This window comes from Canis lupus, chromosome 14, assembly GCF_048164855.1.
Source record: "Canis lupus baileyi chromosome 14, mCanLup2.hap1, whole genome shotgun sequence".
NCBI classification, from domain to species: Eukaryota; Metazoa; Chordata; class Mammalia; order Carnivora; family Canidae; genus Canis; species Canis lupus.
Window position 1 is genome coordinate 64,017,829 of NC_132851.1, and position 19,648 is coordinate 64,037,476.

The window sequence follows — 19,648 nt, forward strand, 5'->3', positions numbered from 1 at the left end:
AAATTACTCCAGGAATGTAAGGTTCACTTAATATCTACAAATCAATCAATATAATAAAACATATGAGTAAAATAAAGGACAAAAATTACATGATTATCTCCATAAGATGCAGAAAAAGCATTTAACAAAATCCAGTTGTCTTTCATGATTTAAAAAACCTCATCCAGGAAAAGAAGGAAAGTTTCTTAATCCAATAAAGGATGTTTATAAAAAATATAGAGTTAAAATATAGAGTTAAATTAGACTTAATGGTGAAAGACTGAATGTTCTATGCTACATTCAGGAGCAATACAAGGATGTCTACTCCTGTTACTTGTATTCAACATTCTACTGCTGGTTCCAGCCAGGGCAATTAGGCAAGAAAAAGAAATAAAAAACATCCAGACTAGGGACGCCTGGGTGGCTTAGCAGTTGAACATCTGCTTTTGACTCAGGGTGTGATCCTGGTCCAGGGATCTAGTCCCACATGGGGCTCCCCTGCAGGGAGCCTTCTTCTCTCTCTGCCTGTGTCTCTGCCCCTCTCTCTGAGTCTCTCATAAATAAATAAATAAAATCTTTAAAAAAAAAAAAAAAAAGAAGCATCCAGACTTGAAAGGAAGAAGCAAAGCTATCTCTATCTACTGATGACATGATCTTTACATAAAAAATCCTAAGGAATCCATCAAAAAAAAACAATTAGAACTAAGTAACAAGTTCATCAAGGTTGCAGGGTAAAGGATCGATATACAAACATTAATTGGATTTCTATATCTAGCCATTAATAACCCTAGAGTAAAATTAAGAAAATAGGGATGCCTGGGTGGCTCAGTGGTTGAGCGTCTGCCTTCAACTCAGGGCATGATCCCGTCCAGGGATCTAGTCCACATCAGGATCCCCACAGGGAGCCTTCTTCTCCCTCTACCTATGTCTCCGCTTCTCTGTGTCTCTCATGAATAAGTAAATAAAATATTTTTTTTAATTTAAGAAAATGATTTTATTTATAACAGCATCAAAAGAACAAAACTCTTTAGAATAATTTTACCAAGGTAAGTACAAAGCTTAGCTATGAAAATCACAAATTACTGCTGATAGAAATTTATTAAAACAAAAATAAGGGGATCCCTGGGTGGCGCAGCGGTTTAGCGCCTGCCTTTGGCCCAGGGCGCGATCCTGGAGACCCGGGATCGAATCCCACGTCGGGCTCCCGGTGCATGGAGCCTGCTTCTCCCTCTGCCTGTGTCTCTGCCTCTCTCTCTCTCTCTCTCTCTCTCTCTCTGTGACTATCATAAATAAATAAAAAAAAATTTAAAACAAAAACAAAAACAAAAACAAAAACAAAAAAATAAGTAGAAAGATGTGCCACATTCATGGATCAGACTTAATATTGTTTTCAATATTCACCAAATTGATCTATAGAGTCAACACAATCTCTGTCAAAATTTCACCTAGTGTTTTTTTCTTTTTTCAGAAACTGACAAGCTCATTCTAAAATTTATATGGAAAATTCAAGAGACCTAGAACAGCCAAAAGGAAAAAAAAAATTTTTTGAATGACAGAAACAATTTAAAGGGCATATATTTCCCAATTTCAAAATCTATCACAAAGTTACAGTAATCAAACAAGTGTGGTACCAGAACAAGATTAGAAATAATAGATCAGTAGAATAAATTGAGAATCCAGAAATAAAAGTTCACAGTTACCATCAATCGATTTTTCAGCAAGAGTATCAAGGCAATTCAATGAGGAAAAATACTCTTCTCATCAAATGCTGCCAGAACTGGGTATCCATCCACATGCAAAAAAAAAAAAAAAAAGTTGGTACTCTTCCAAACAACATACACAAAGTCAACTCAAAATGAATTGCAGATATAAATGTAAAAACCTAAAACTATAAAACCTGTAGAAGAGAACATAAGAGGAAATCTTTATGAGTCTGCAGTCCTGCAGGTAGTGGTTTGACTTCTTGGGCTGGTGCTGCAAGTTGCAGGTCAGAGTCCAGTTGTTACATATAGTCTGGCTATTGTCTATTGGTGTCTCCAGCCTCAGAATCAAACACTAGCTATGGTCTCTAGCAATTTAATTATTGTTATCCTCAGTGCCTTCATTTATAAAATGTGATTAGTAGTAGTCTCTACTGCCTAGGACAATAATTTATACCCTGTACAAGTGTTTCCCAAACAGGAAAAAAAAAAAAATCGATCCAATAATGCTAATATATTAGCTTTTTGTGAAAAATAAAATAGGCTTCTTATACTAAGAATATACTGAAATAGAAGATAAAAGCACAGAGCACAATGGGTGACATAAAGTAAGCAGATGATTATTAGACATTTCTTTGCTTTCCTTGGTTTTTCACTATAAGATCATCCTTATCATCCTATTTCGGTAGTGTGTATACAAAACGAGAATCTACAATTGTATGCGGTAATGTATAGCATTACAATGCAACATGAATGCAGAAAGACACTTTTCCCTTCAAGATCATATGGCTTTACTAAAGAAACCTGGAAAATATTTCTGCTAGCTTGCTAAGAATAAGCAACAGTCCTGAATCAGTTTCTCCACGTATTGAATCACATACATTAGGCTTCCATCCCCTTAAAGATGCATCGATTCAGACTAAGGTGGTCAGTGTTTCACACAGGTTTTGCATATGCAATTAAGTAGTTCAGCAATGATGGAAAAGTCTTCATTTTTCCATTCTGCCTACTAAAGAACACACACAGACAACTGGATCCACAGGGTGTTTTCTCTATGACACATTTCACTTGGTACAATTTAGTCCTCATCTCTCCTTTCAAGAATAATGTTGTTAATGGAACATTGGTTTAGATGGTGTGAATGGTTTCTTAGTTTCTCCTCTCCGAATTAGCAAATGCAGCCCACACCCATAAGATGGCAACAGTTAAAATGCAAATAGGCACAACAATAGTGGGGCCTGGAAAAGAAGTCTTCGAGCCATCCTGGGATGGCATGCAGAATACATTCTAAGTCTGGTATGTCCTGTAAGGGACCAGCCCGCTCTCACCTCCAATATATGGCTCGATTTTGTTACAGAAATCACTTTACGTTTGCTTTCCAAATGCTTTCTTATAATCTGGCAAGGAGCTATAAATCTGCAGTTTATATAAAATTAATTTTGAGAAGTTCAAGTCAACAGGAGTTGTATCCCCCACCTGGGTGTCGGAGTAGCTTCCTAATACAAGAGAGAAATCAGTATGCTGACTAAGATCCAAAGTTTCTAATAAGTTACATGTGGCAAGCATTTTAGTAAAAGTCATAGAAGTATAATAAAGCAAGAATTCTATAAAAGTTTATTATATTCAATTCTTTCTATTAGTAGTCTGAATTTTCAGGAGACTTGGCCAGTGTTTTTGGAATACACTTGTGGCATATGAAACCTTTTTTGTTCTTTTCATTCATTTATTTATTTATTTAGTAATCGTTGGCAAATGTTAATGAATAGCAGATAAAATATGCAACATTTAAAATTGAGTCTCAAGTTTTAAAGTGGACTGATTACCAATGCACAAAATATGGAACATTGTGGTCTTTTTTACCATAGTCACCTCTAATCCGCTTTTAATTAAGAGATTTAACAGACAAACAAGCCTATTCTATTTGTCATAGATTGCTCACAAATACTAGCACTTCTGGAAGTATATTTTTCTGGGACAGTTCAGAGAACACTTTTAAGGCCTATAAATTATTATCATCTAAGCCAAAATATCTTTGAGCTCCAAATGTCTGCCTGTCCAGTGGACTATAGACTAAAACAATTAAAGCTGAAGTCAACAACCGGCCTAACCTTGGGCAAAAATCTGACATAGACAAATTGCATTTTCTCAAAGTTATCTTATTTTCACATTTCACATATACCAATTCAATTTTTTCTGGCCTCCTTATAGAACTTTGTGGGAGGGAATATGCCCTTTTAATTCTATCATAAGCACTCATTGTGGTAATTTACTCTGTAAACATACCTATAGAACATCAACTATCACCTCAGTTTAATTGGCTGAGTATTGATAGCTGGTATAAAAAAAGTGACTCATGAATAAATTCTTATTGGTTAAAGTCACTTATGGCTCAACTAAGACAAATAGCAATCCATAATACACATTCTCAAGAATACAACAGTTGCTAACATTTACCAAGGGCTTACTATGTACCAGGCATTCTGCTCCGGCTTTATAGATTACCTGGTTTAATCTTTACAATAACTGCATAATATTGTTGCTATTGTAATCTTTACTTCACATGTGAAGAAATTAAGTCATAGAGGTTAAAAGATGTCGATATCACATAGCCAGCAAGTGTCAGATGGCCTTTGAGCCTAAGCATCCAATCATATCACTTTTTATATTATTCACCATCCAATGTTCTCTTTCTGTGGGAGTTGTGATATGTATTGTATTGTTTTGCACATTTCTAATTTACACAGTATATGAAAGATTTCATTTGTTCTAAATACTTAAAAATGTCCAATTTAACATTATCTGAAGATAAGCATCCCCAGAATATTATCTCCCTTTGAAAAATACCATGCATATTTGCATTGTACTTTATGCAAAATTCCCACTTGCGTGAATGAAGCAGGAATCTGCTAATGTGCTAGGATTGAATGTTTTTAATCTCTGAGTTCAGCCAGGGGGGCATATTTACCAGGGCCCAGTACCAGATGTGAGGGCCAGCAAAGTGTTAGTCATTTGAGTCTCAATATAGTTGCTTAGTTCACCATAGAGTACAAGCCACCTGATTTCATATCTTTGAAACCAAGTACAGTAGCTGTAAGCACACTTCAATCAGTCTTTATAAAAATCAGAAGAATTAAAATAAAAATAGGTTTAAAAGGTAATGATTTTTTACCAGTTAACCCAATCAAGCAAAATAATGTGGCTTTCTCTCACTAAAATTAAAAGTTATTTGTAGCATAATGGTTGAGAGCCTAGAGTGCCTGAATTCAAGCTTCCCCAACTCCACTGAGTCTTTAGAAAGTTACTTAAAATCTCTGTGCATCAGTTTCCTCATCTAAAAATTGGGAGTTAGGGCTGTTGTTGGAATTGAATTAATAAATGTAGCACTCTTCCAAGAGTGTGTCATCTGATCCTGCTTACGGAAAAGTGTGTATTTACATTACAGGTCTTGCAAAGTGCTTTGGTGCCTTGATTCCCATTTCTCATTCTCTTTATCAGTTTTTCTTAGATAATAGAAATGATGGCTGCCCTAATGAAGAAAAGGAAAAGAATGGCCAGAATATATCTATCGTTTGTTAAATGAAAAGTACCATGGATTATTGAAAGCAATTTTTACCTGTGGTTTATGCAAGCAAGGAGATTGTGGAGTTGTGGAGGCCGAGAAAATTAAGGCCGTTCCACTTTCAGTTCAGCGTTAGCACAAGTACAGCCATCCCAGGCCCCTGTGAATAAGAGCTGAAATTTACATTACTTCAGTTACAGGGAAAAAAAAAAAAAAAACAACAGTTTATAGCTTAACGCCCTAGAAAGCCCCATATTAGAATGAGAACAGAGCCCAAGCCAGGGACAGAAAGTCCCATATCAGAATGAGAACAGAGCGGCCCTTGAAGGCCCCAAATCAGAATGTAAACAGAACTTGAGAAATTCCAACCCCCCTTCTGTAGGTCCCCTAGACCAGCCCTTAAAACGAAGCTGGAGCCCACCTGGGGGTCCAAGTCCCTGCTCCGCTGTGTCGGTTTACTTGGACCCAAGCTCGAGCTTGTAAATCAACCCTCGTGTGTTTGCATCCGTGTCGGCTCCTTGGTGGTTTCTCAGATTCGCAATCTTGGGCACAACAGAGTCTCATTATAATCATGCCAGGTAAACAAAAATATGTTTAGAGATAAAAGAGGATGTTAGGACTGAAAAATACTTCACATAGAAATTTTTGTTGCTGATATCACCAGAACAGTGCACCAGCATCTTTTCCAGAGTAAAAGCAACTCATGAATACTGTGACATACTAGGTTCCCAGCTCAACTAATTATTTAAAGCAAAGATGTTCACGTGCAAAAGTGTTAGTAAATCTACTTTACTGACGACCCAAAATATTAACTATATTACATTTTATGACGACAAGCATTAAATATCATAAGCTCTCTATTCTTCTCTCCTTCGCAACATCCAATGACCTACACACTTCTGTGGAGAATTTCCATTTCAAAGGAGGGTATCCAGGACTCTCAGGATTGGGAAAGATCTTTAAAAACAAATTTCGCAGTACAAAGAAACCCCAAACAGTACTAAGTCCCCATTTCCTCTGTTCCTCAGGTTTCTTAGTCTATCCAAGATAGCTGAGGGCTAGTGGCCACACAAATCTCCAGAGTGGTCAGTTGAGTACAAGAGCACTCATTTACCCGAGTTCCCCTATTTAAAGAATTCAGCAATCATTCATGGCAAGAAGGCCAAACATGCTGTTGGCTTGACCACAGACTCATCGAACATCTCACCCCTTCACTTTTGGCTCACCCAGTCCTTGTTCTTGGCCACATCAGAAGTTTTGGTCTGGCTGCTCATACTCAGTGTATAATCCTGGAAGAAGGAAAGAAAAGTCAAAGACATGGTCTTAACCAAGATTATGCCAGTCATGCTGTCCCAGTTCGGTAATATATGCACAAGCAGAGGAATATTTGGGCCTTGAAGTAATTTTAAATTAGAACTTGATAAACAAACTTAATGTGAAAAACAAGTATCCAAATGCATAAATATGAAACTATCTTTAGCTGACTTGATTTTGCAATGTTTCTCTGGATAAAAACCATTCTTCTCCCCTTTTGCTCTAGGGATCTCACTCTACTGAGAAGAAAATCTGTCATTTAGTGTTTGTGAATTTCTAAATTAAACATGTGTTGTTTATTTCCAAAGAAATAACACTATAACAGGCTAAACAATTACTTGATTCCTTAGTACATTTTCCTTTTCTTAGGTTCCCTCTCCCACCTGGGAAGCTCCATATAGGTGATCGAAGACAAGATCAAAGTATCCCATTTCCCCTTCTCCTCCCAAGGCAGCTTGACTGCTTTACCTGTGTACATACCTTTGTTAACTTACACATCAAATCATGCTGTCACTGCTGGTTTCCATCTGTTTCCCTCACTAGATAGTGGGTATCTCAGGGTCAGGGGCCATATATAGTAATATTTTAGTAACCCTAGTGCTTGGGCACAAAAGATACTCAATAAATACTATTGAATGAATGAATAAAGAACTCAGGAAATCATTCAGCATATATGTCAATGTTTGAAAGGACTTCCTGGAAAAAGGGGAAAAAATGTGAACAACCAGTATGTACAACCAGTATAATATCTAGCAACTGAGTGAAAGACAGACTTTGAATTTTAGTCAAGCACTGGAAAGTCATATTTAGTCCTAATGATTGGAGATATTTTTCCTAAAAGAGACACCCAGATGGTTTATCTGTTTTTATGGCTCATCTAGAAAGCATCCATGAATCTAGAAGGGAAAAACCCTGAATACTACAAGAAATTGAGTGGTGTTGCAGATTGGGTAGATGGCACATATTATTCAGGAGTTAGTACATTAAGTCACATCTGAGAATATTACTAAGCAGACTGATAAATTCAGTGACTTACAAGAATTTCTCTTTATGTGAATTTTCCATCAGAAAAGAGGCATATGACAAGAAGAGAACATGAACTAATAGAGAATTCTGTATTCCTCTCAGGGCTTGAATTGTTCTCTGTACACAGGAGCTGATTAAATGTTGATTCAGCCACTCAGTAATTTCTTGCCTTCCAGGCCTGAACTGCCATAAAGTGCTCATTGTCTCCTGTTTTTTGTCCAGTGCAAAGCAGGTCTCTACTGCATGTCAAGAAAAAGATCTCACACTGGGAAGGGCATTTCCTACATGGAAGAAATTGCTCAAATCCTACACATGCATGAATGTGCTCAGCTTTGGGGTCTAGGAAAAAAGCCTTACAAGCAAAAAGATTAAAGTATAATTCAGTGTCTCGGTCTTGAAGAAAAAGGTCATTCAGAATATCGGCATTGATGGGGCCTTGTATTTTACATGATTCTGAAGCTTAGTTTGGGAGGAGTATTCTGAAATCTGGAGAGATTTGTGATTCTGAGTAGAAAGTCTGATGTAACGAGGATATTTTTTAACATTCCCAAATGAGTGTCAGCTGGGGAAAAGGTTCTGAATGACCTTTTTCTTCCTCATTATTACACCTCAAAGTACATGTGCAACTTTAAAGAATGCATGCTCCCTAAGTGTAAGAAATAATGTCATGAGGTATCAGTTTTCTAAGTCTGAAAAGTATTTCTACAGAATGAGTCTTTGTAAAAATCCTTTTTGCTGGGCAGCCCCAATGGCTCAGTGGTTTAGCGCTGCCTTCAGTCCGGGGCCTGATCCTGGAGACCAGGGTCCCATGTTGGGCTCCCTGCATGGAGCCTGCTTCTCCCTCTGCCTGTGGCTCTGCCTCTCTCTCTCTGTGTGTGTCTCTCATGAATAAATAAATAAAATCTTCAAAAAAAATCCTTTTTTGCTAAAAAGTTTATGTGTGAATAAAATCTGGAATGACAACTACATAAATATGAATGATCATCAAGCTTAGATGTAAACATGAGGAGTTACGGTTGGGGCAGGCCCCATTACTAGGAGTGTATGAAGAATTCATGAGATATTATTTGTGGAATAAGGAGTGATTAATTAATCAGATATTTGAGGGATATCTGTGTATCAAGCTGGGCAGCCTACGGTTAAAAACATTTTTTCACACATTTTCAGAGAGGTCATCAAGGAAGGAATGGTGATTTATCAGATTGAGAAAACAAAAATATCTGACTGCACGGGTATGGCCCAGGGTCCTATCTTCCTTCACTTTCAAACTAATTGGTGTATAGCGTGGATATATATTCCTACTTCTCCTGTCAGAAGCTGCAGAGGCAGGCTTTGCCTTGCAAGGGGAAGCCTGAGGGTTTCTTATTTCACTACCTTAAACTGACTGAAAAGGTCCATCCAATTCTGTCAAAAGACTGAGTCATGCAATTGTGGTCTCAAGGTACATTTGCCAATTCAGCCTTATCCAAATAAAGCTGGTATGTTGTTCTCCATCTGTGTCCTATATCTACCTCTCCAGTGGTTCAGAAGCCACATTGGAAAGAGACATGATTATCACTCCCCAAACTTCAACAGTCACCAATGTTTAAGAAAGGAGACATGCCTGGAAAAAAATAGCCCTACTCTTGAGTAGTGTAGCATGAGCGCGTGGTGTCATGGAAACCAAGAGAGTCAATTTTCAAGAAGGAGGGGCTGATTGACCAAGTTAACAAAGATTTCCATTTCAGCCAGGACAATAAATGTCCAAGCAGAGGTGTAGGGAGTGAGACAAAAAAAAAAAAGTTGGTCCTTACTAAGCTAACCAGCATCCAGCCACTGGATTTCAGCCAAGAAGAGAATACAAAGGCAGATTTAAAAGGTTCTAGTTGGGGGCCTGAGTGGCTCAGGCAGTTAAGTGTCTGCCTTTGGCTCAGGTCATGATCCCAGGGCATGGGATGGAGACCCACATCCCATCCCCCTCTCCTTCCCATTCCCGTTCTCTCTCACTATCTCTGTTGCTATTTTTGTCTCTCTCAAATAAATAAATAAAATCTTAAAAAAAAATAAGTGAACAAATAATAGGTTCTGATCACCAATTCTGTTGCACGGAGTAGGGTTTCCTATCATACTACCAAGCTACCAATGCTTCCATGACAGCTGGGTGTTGAGTTTAATTCAGTTTTGACACTATCTCTCTGGAGATAACAGGGATCTGCAGGTTAAGGGCTTGGTCCTACAAGATCATCCCTCTACCCTTCATATGCCAATCACAAAGCTAGGTTATCACGTTTGCTTCTTACTAGCTATAGGGTAGAGGTTCCAATGACCCCCCTCCTTGGACTTCAGATGCCAAACACGTAGCAAGGTTGTTACCTGTACTTCAGAATAACAGGCTATAAATCAGACGTTCCTAGGATCCCATCCTCAGGTTTGATAATTAGCTAGAGTTGCTCACAGAACTCATAGAAACATTTTATTTACTAGATCACCACTTTATTATAAAACTCAGAAACAGCCTGATTGAAGAAGTACGTAGGGAAAAAAGTATGGGGAGAGGTACATAGGTAGAGTTAATTAAATCATTGACCATGGCAGTTGATTCAGCCTCTAACCCCTCTCCTCTCCACCAGAGTTGAGGGTGGTACTGAGAGCTCTAATCCTCTAAAGGCAGGATTGGCTCCTCTGGCAACCAGTCCCCACCCTTAGGTACTTTCCAAAAGTTACCTCATTAACATAACAAAAGACACCTTTATTGCTCTTGAGATTTAGGAAATTCCAAGGGTTTTAGAAGCACTGTGACAGAAATGAGGACCAAACCCAAATATACATTTTTTATAAATCACCATATCACACAAATGCTCTTAAGTAAGATGACATAAGGAGGTATCTGGGTGGCTCAGTGGTTGAGCATCTGCCTTTGGCTCAGGGTTTGATCCCAGGGTCCTGGGATCAAGTCCCACAAAGGGCTCCCCACAGGGAGCCTACTTCTCTCTCTGCCTGTGTCTCTACCTCTTTCTCTTGTCTCTCATGAATAAATAAGTAAAATCTTAAAAAAAAAAACCATAAAGGGAATAAGGTCCCAATTATAATCACAGTGTGGCTGGGAGGTGGGAGCAGGATGGTAATTTATAGAACTGTTCCCTGACTACTTCTTATTTGGTCAATCCAAGCAAATATTCTTGTAATTGTTAACTAACACATAAATAATGTTGGACTTGGGCCCTTAGCAATGCTTAGGACAGCAGAGAAAGCTAGGACTGTTGCCAAGGCTACTAACTAGGGCCATAAGAAAGGACAAAGTAAATAAGAATGTAACATTCACATCAGAAGTGTATGAAAGAATCATATAGCTTGCTTAACTTTAGCTGAGTATCTCTTTAATATCTCTTTATGCTGAGAAAGAGGCCAGTTTCTCCGATTATAAATGCTTACTTATTACAGAAATGACTAGAGTGGATGAACCATCCCATGAGTTCACAAATGGCTTAACATGAAGCTTGTGTATGTGTGTAAGATATGTGTTTGAAATAATCTTCTGATAACCAAAGAATTAAAGCAAAAAAAAAAAAAATAAATAAAGCAACTTTCTTCTTCCTGTACTCAGGGAAGAGGCTGCAAAGAGAGTAGAATTTCCTACTAAAAAATAGTGCTTCCAGAATGTACAACTGTGTGGGAATGAGGGAAATAGCTACTTGGGAAGAAAAAAGCATAAGATAATGTGAAGAGGAACAAATGGAAGAAAAGAGCTAACAGAGGAGACTACACTTTGGGCAATAAGTAAGAGAAGCAGAGATGTCAGGCATGGTTGAATTAGCCAGTGACAAGAATCTAATGGTAGCGAACTCTAAGGTCAAACCTGACAACACCATTGTGGAGTCAGTCCCATGGCCCTTGACAAAGGGCAAGCAAGAATTAACTGCTGAACAGATATGGAAGTTTTATGTAAGCCCAGGACCAGCAGATTTAAGTTCGATTACACTGTAAATCAAGGGGGACTTTTTTTTTGGAGAAAATTGTATAAATCTATGCCATCCAGATGAACTAAATCTAGAGGCCTCTTTTAGAAAAAAAAAAAAAAGAAAGAAACTCAGTTCAGTAATTGAGCAAATATTTTAAACTTTGAAGATATCTGAACAAAAATGGCATTTCATTAATAGCCCCTATTTCAAATTTCCAGTAAAATACCTTAAATAGTTTAGCAAAAAATATTCATGCTGCAGTGAAACATAAGGGAAGAGACACTAATACAGAAGTTGGGACGAATTGCTAACTACAGGGCTGGTGTATCAAGGTTGAGAAACAATAAAAGTCTTACACATGTTTCATAGACTCAAAAGGTAGAAACTAGCTACTCTAAAATTGGGTTGAAGGAAGCTTTAACCAGCTCACATCTGTCTGCTTAAACCCCTCCCTCTACCTTCCTCCACTGTCCAATCACAACTTAGATGCTGAGTCTATTTCAAACAGAAAAATGAAGAGCCATTACCTTATCATATGAAAATTACACTAGCAGGGTATTCAGTGATATACTCCTTTTCCTTTCCGTGTGCTCTCAGAATCTCTCCTTTTACACACATTCAGAAACTTCATTCCTGGCATTATTGGCCAGGGGTGGAGCAACATGATGGGTGATACCACTCTGATATTTGTAATCCCCCCATGGAACACAAAGGGGCCCGAGGAATAGACTAGAAGAGTACTTAGAGCAATGTGTACTGTGGGCTGACATATTCAACACACTCCAACTACTCACAGATTCAGAGAACTGTACAGTGGGAGTTAGAGAGCTTACACATCTCAGTCCCAAAGATCTGTAAATGATGAATCTTTGATAGGGAAAAGAAATGGCATGGAAGCTATGCCTGTTATTCAGACAGTGGGCCATTTTGAAATAGCTACAAACTCTTTGTTTTCACAAATAACTGAGTCTGTGCGAATCTTTCCTCATTTCTGGGCAATTAAGTGAGTATACAGAAACAATCTATTATGGGTTGAAACTAAGGTAAGAATAATCAGAGCAAAAAGATTACTTTTGAAAATGATTTGTTATAAAACCCAGGAATTAGTTTTTAGTAATGAATTGCTTCCTATTTAAGGAAAAGGAAAGCATGCCTCCCCCTAAATAGGAATTTCTTATATGAGAAAATCATGATGTAAAAAAGAGACCATTGGCTCAGATGCAGAGAGAAAAACAGACATGAAAAAGAAGATGGAAGACACAAAGAAATTCCATAAGGAGATAAAAGTACACTCAATAATGGAAATCTTCGGGATCCCTGGGTGGCGCAGCGGTTTGGCGCCTGCCTTTGGCCCAGGGCGCAATCCTGGAGACCCAGGATCGAATCCCACATCGGGCTCCCGGTGCATGGAGCCTGCTTCTCCCTCTGTCTGTGTCTCTGCCTCTCTCTCTCTTTCTCTGTGACTATCATAAATAAATTAAAGTTAAAAAAAATTAAAAAAAAAAAAACTTAAAAAAAAAATAATGGAAATCTTCATGATGAAACTGAAGAGTAGAAATTATATATGTCAAAAGTCAAAAGTACTGTCAATGTAGAGTTTAGAAAGTTCTCCCAGTTCAGAGAAGACAAAGGTAAAGGGGGAAAATCTGAAAAAGAAGATGAAAGATGTGGGAAAAGGAGAACAAAGACCCAACCTGTGTGGTACTACTGTGTACTAAAAAAGTCCCCAGAAATTAATGAAATAGAATGATTAAAGTTATTCTAGGGGAAAAAAAAAAGTTGTTATAGGTTTTAGAAAAACTTTTTACAAAAAAAGATTTTATTTATTTATTCATGAGAGACACAGAGAGAGAGGCAGAGACACAGGCAGAGGGAGAAGCAGGCTCCTCGCAGGGGACACAATGCAGGACTCGATCTCGGGACTCCAGGATCACACCCTGGGCCAAAAGCAGACGCTCAACTGCTGAGCCACCCAGGTGCCCCTAAAAAACAAAAACAAAAACAAAAAACAAAAAACAAAAACCCATAAACAAATAAACAAATAAACAAAAACTTTAATAAGAAGAAAAGGAAGCCAGATTGGAAATGCTCTCTGTATTAGTCAAAACTGATGACAAAAAGTGACCTGTCCCTAGACAAATTTTAGCAAAATAGTTAATACAAATGTTTACAAAGATAAATCTCTCTCTCCCCCTTTCCCTCACCCACCTCTCCCGACCCCCTCCTCTGTCTCTCCCCCCCCCATCTTCTGTCTCTTATATCTAGATAACCAAGGGGAAAAGGTAATGAAATTAATCTCACTCTAGACTATGTAATACTATGTCTCCTTATCAACCTTTCAGAAGACAATGAAATTGTGTTTGTAGAGCTGCTAAAAAGATATATTCAGTTAAGAAGTCAATCGTGTAAAGACAATAAAAAAAAAATTTCTTTCACTTTCATAAATGGGCTGGATATGTACCATTCTTAAATAAATTACTCAAAAATGTACTTCCAGTCAGTCAAGGGACAAATTAAAATGAAGAACTCAAAAATAGGGAATTTAGGTTACAAAGGGCTAGTGGTGAACAATAAAGTCTTAGTCATAAAGTTAGTTTGAGGGTAGCCCAGGTGGCTCCGTGGTCCGGAAGACCCTGGATCGAGGATGGAGCCTGCTTCTCCCTCTGCCTGTGTCTCTGCCTCTCTCTCTGTGTCTCTCATGAATAAATAAATAAAATCTTTAAAAAAAAGTTTGAAACTGTTGTTATTATAGTTAAAACAGTTACATAGTGAAAATGTGAAATAGTATACTTTTAAAGATAATATTCATAAAATAAAATATTAATGTTAATAATGTAAATGATAATAATGATCTAGATTTATGTTTACCGATTATCTTAATGACCAGAAAACAGAGGGGAAAAGTGAGTTGAAAGAGAGCTACATGGGCTGAATAAATATCCTGTCCTTTAGAGATATCTTTAGTTTTTTAAAATGGAAGCTTAATTATATGTTTGGAAAACTTCACAGTAACCTTAGAGAGAACTACAAGTAGATATCTTCCATAACACTCAAAAATAAAGAAGCAAACAATTGTCCCTTCATAAAAAGATGGAAAGTTGGCAACCAATGGCAATATAGAAAAGCAAACACACCAAGTACAAAGTGAAAAAATTTCAGGCTGTAAGTTTTGATAATAAATGTAATAACGAAAATAGCTTAAACTCCTAGGTTAATGATATAGGCTTTGAGAGAAAAGTAAGAATAAGATTCAAATACATGTGTTTATAAAAAAATAGGCACAAACCAAATGATACTCACTGGTTGATATGTACGTATTATTACTATTACCATGTGAAAAAGAAGCAATGCAATAAGCAAGACATTAGACTTATAAAATAAAACTTATAAGTAAAACAAAACTAATTTCAATCAGGTACTTGAACATAGCACTCTGTTTTATAGATCGTATTACAAAATAGATAAGAGCATGCTTTAAGATCACAAAGAAGTCTATTTAATAAATTATAATGTCAGACTCAAGATGATCAGATTCAGTTTTATATCCTGTAAATGGAATTATACCTTCCTTGCATACATTCAGAAAACACGTAAGTGTTAATAAGTACTTGGCCAAAAGAATTGCCTAAATATAAGAGTGAAAACTATACAGGCCATATTGTGTGATCACATTATAGAAATATAATAAACCCTAAAGTAAACCCTAACATACATGGCAAAAGTTTGAGAAACAAGCTCTTAAGCAGCTGAAATAAAGTTGGAAACAATACAGTATACAATTACTCCAAAGAAAACAAAATACTTAGATATAAAACTAACTAAACAAGAATAGGATCTGTATCTGAAAATCACAAAACCCTGATGAAAGAAACCAGAGATCTTTGTCATGGATTAGATTTTTTGGTACATGGCACATTAATACATAATAAAGGTGTCACTTCTCCAATTGATCCAGAGGATCAATGCAATTTCTATCAAAATCTTAACGCCTATATGCAAAAGTCAAGGAACTTGATTAGCCCAAACAATTTGAAAATGAATAAAGTGGGAGGAACCACATTACTTGATAAGACTTGAAAATATAGCTACACTAATTAAAATAATTAAGACAATGAAGAGGAGGGGAAAATGTTATAAGGTAAAGTCATGCATGGAGTGTTAGCCAGCATGCCTCAAGCAGAGGTTTTAAAGGGTGGTTCACGGTTTGTCTTGGCCTCCAGTGCCCCTGACATCTGCCATAAAAAGATTAGGCTCTGGGGAGCTACTGGTTCCAGAATGAAGAACAGGTAAAGCAAAGCCAAATCCACTCTGCAGTCTGCAAGAGAGCTGCCTCAGCTGAACTGCAGACCTGCTAAGGAGAAAAACAAATGTATAATTTTGAGCTACGGAGATTTGGGGGTTGTACTGATAGCCAGAGAAGCAGAAATGATTCTCTGTGACAACCATCCTGAGAGTACAGAGGACAGAGTGGATTTTTGCCATGAAAAGAAGACTCGATTTGAAACGAACACTGTTTTATTGAACATCAATTTGCCCTAACACCCAGAGTCGTTTCGAAGCAACCTACAGAGTTATTGATCATACTGATGGATAAAAGCATCAGATCATGATTAAAGACTGCGTGGCACATGTGCCATACATATTGTCGAGCTGATTTGTGAACCAAAAAATTAAAATCAAAAGTGTGTTGCTGTAGACACACCTGGGTGGCTCAGTGATTGAGCGTCTGCCTTTGACTCAGGCCATGTACCCCGGGGTCCTGGGATCCAGTCCTGCATTGGGATTTCTGTCGGGAGCCTGCTTCTCCCGGTACCTATGTCTCTGCCTCTCTCTCTGTGTTTCTCATGAATAAATAAATAAAATCTAAAAAAAAAAAAGTGTGCTGCTGTAAAGTCCTATTATCCAATAAAAAATCGCTGACGTTTCTTCTAATGTTTTGAGTCAAATCATGATGGGAAAATCTTTTTCCTCAGCATTCAACCAGATAAAACTACATCTATAAGGACAAACGAACTGTTGTAAGGATTCTTATTTTGTGAGCCCCTTTTAGAAACTCCAAGGACTATCAACAGAATTTTTAACAACACAATTTTTCTTTTTTGCTAAGAAACATTCAGACTGAAAGAAAATTCAGGAATTTTGTGCAAAATGGAGCACCTGTGCTGCTTGGAAATACATCTAATTTTGTTGCTTTGGTAAAGAGAGAAACAACTCAATGACACTAGAATTATCTTGCACCGGTATCAAAGACTTGGCCAATAACATTGAAAGAAGTCTTTGCTGCTGCTGTAAAAGTTGTCAACTTCATCAGAGCCAGATCCCTGAAGCACCACCTTTTAAAGAAATTTGGTCAAAAAATGAAATAAGATTATAATTTTTTTTTTAACTATACAGACACCCATTGGCATTCCAGGGGACAAGTCAATGCACGTCATTAAACTTCAACATAAAAGAGAAAGAAAATAAAAAGCCCACTCAGAACAATTTGAAAGGGAGATATTGATTCATTATTTGCCTTATTTGGCGAGTATTCTAGCTGTGTGCATGAGGTAAATCTGACCCAAGGTCCTATTGCTGAAAAATCATGAGCAATTTTTTGGCCAAGATGCCATAGAAGGTTCTTCCACAAGGTGAAGTTGAGACTGACAAATCATTGTCAATTTCTCAGCAGGCAGAGTTGGAATCCCCCCACCCAAACCTTTTCTAAGGGTTTCTTCAATTTCTTGGACCTTGATACTGAAATGGTAATCCACTTGCAATCCATTCCTTGCTGACGTGGCATTAGTAGTGCAAATGTTATCAAAGACAACCCCATTGCCTGAGTACTAAGTCAATGAAGTGACCCAAATTCAACATGAGCTGCCTTATTCAGTTCTTATGTTCCAACAGCAGCTCACTCTAACCCAGCAAAGCAAAGTTTAGGAGTTTTGATTCTCTTTGCTTTTATATACATCTGTGAGTCAGGACTTTGAGAAATTTTGATTTTAAAAAAATACTGATATTCACCATCAATTCAAGACCGAGGATGACTTCTATAGTGCTATGCCAAAGTTCACTCCACTAGAACAAAGAGTATTAGCCTTACTTTGGAAATGTACTATGAAGGATGAAAATTCACTTTTGGTTTTATTTGTACAATTTGAATTTGTTTGCATGTTTTTCCACTCAGAAGTCATCAATTTTTGCATGATATCCCTCTACCCCCAAAAGAATGTATATAAACATATACTCACAAATTACTCCTACTCTATAGAGTGGTGCTGTGAGAATATAATCCATTTGCATCGAAGTTGATGAATCACTGGATTTCCCTAGAATATCATGTTTGCAGAGAGACTCAAAGAATGAGGAAGTCCTGAACATGTGGGCTGTATTGCAGTTTCAGAATTTGTTAGCAAATATTCCAGAGCTTAAAAATCCTCAGAATGACCTGAACACAGAAAATAACATAAGGGGTGCATATACATTTTATTATTTTTAACTTAACCAACTTAATTATGATGATTAATTTTATAGATAAACCTGACTGGTCAGAGTGCCCAAATACTTGGTTGAACATTATTTGGGGGGTATATCTGTGAGAGTGTTTCTGAATGCGATCAGTATTTGAAATGGTAGACTAAGTAAAGCAGATTGCTGTCTCCAATATGGAAAGGCATCATACAATCAACTGAGGCGCTTGGATAAAACAAAAGAAGCTGAGAAGGGGAGAATTTGATCTCAGCCCGACTAAAATGAGCTGACACCTCTGTCTTTTCCTGCCCTTAGACTGAGACTTATACCAGCAATGCTCCTGGGTCTCAAGGCTTCAGACCCAGACCAGAAGTTGTCCTGGGTTTCCAGCTGGCAGACAACAGATCATGGGACTTCTTAACTTCCATAACCCTGTGAGCCAATTCTCTATAATAAATAAATTTGTATGTGTATCATATTAGTTCACTTTCTCTGAAGAAATAATACACTATCTTAAACCAAAATGAGAAGGTATTCACTGGAGTTATCAGAAATTGTTTAAAGCTAAGAGTTTGATCTGTGCCTTGATTGTGTAATAATATTTTTAAAATCCTCTTCATAAGTTTAAAGAGGGTGTTTTTTATATTGTTCTGGGGAGCACTGACTTTTGAACTTACTGCATACAGGGCTAATTTGTATGAGACTAGGGAATATATGACTGCCCTTGACAATATCTACATCTGGATACTTTGAAGAAAACAATTCTATCTTCCAGCATACAGACAGTGTTTTCAACAAATAGTACAAAAATTGCAAATTTGCCTGCATTTGAAAAGCTCATATTATGGTTGGAAGGCCATTCACAGCTGATAGGTCTGTGCTGGTCATCAAAGACTACTAACTCACTAATCCCAAAATTACAGCACTGATAATGTTACCTCTAAGAGGGGAGCAAACCATGGGGCACCTGGGTAGCTCAGTCAGTTAAGTGCCCGAATCTTGGTTTTGGCTCAGGGTTTCAGCTCAACTCACCATCTCAGGGTTGTGGGATCAAGCTCACTGCTCCACCCACCTCCCCAATTCCCCCCTTTAAGCCACCCACTTAGGCCCCCCACTTTGTGGGCTCTTTCTCCCTCTACCCTCCCCCTGCTCATGTGCCATGTCTCTTTCTCTCTTTAAAATCAATCAATAATCATTAAGATCTTTAAAAGTGGAGCAGAGCATTCTTTAGTATAAATTTGTATTGTTGCATCCAACACACAGAGAGACAGACAGAGACAGAGACCCCAGGATTACGACCTGAGCCAAAGGCAGACACTCAAACACTGAGCCACACAGGTGTCCCTGTGATATAGTTTAAAATTAGGAAGTGTGATTTTTTTTTAAGATTTTATTTATTTATTCATGAAAGACACACAGCTGCAGCTGAAAGAAATGGAATTCATAATGATTGCAACTTATAATGATAACATTTATTAAGTGCATATTCTGTGCCAGGCACTGTGCTATGGTGAACTTTACCTTCTTTTCAATTATAATCATCACAACATAGTGGATATTGATACATAGAGTTAACAGATAAACTAAGGCTAAGAGAGATGTTGATTAATTTGATTAAGATCCCAGAGCTAGTATATGGCAAAGATGGAATTCAAAGCCAGCAGTTATAGCACAAAGAT

The 19,648-nt window shown here is 37.5% G+C and overlaps 1 long non-coding RNA gene across 1 annotated transcript in view; it reads right to left on the reverse strand.

Annotated features, from left to right (window-relative positions):
• Nucleotides 1-1,240: 1,240 nt before the first annotated feature.
• The window catches only part of LOC140603524 (uncharacterized), a 35,338-nt gene continuing 16,930 nt past the window's right edge, over nt 1,241-19,648 (reverse strand). The window contains exons 2-5 of the long non-coding RNA XR_012006501.1: nt 6,465-6,527; nt 5,660-5,780; nt 5,293-5,398; nt 1,241-1,756 (exon numbers count right to left, since the gene is read on the reverse strand). This is a non-coding gene — a long non-coding RNA (uncharacterized lncRNA). The remainder of the gene's footprint in view (nt 1,757-5,292; nt 5,399-5,659; nt 5,781-6,464; nt 6,528-19,648) is intronic.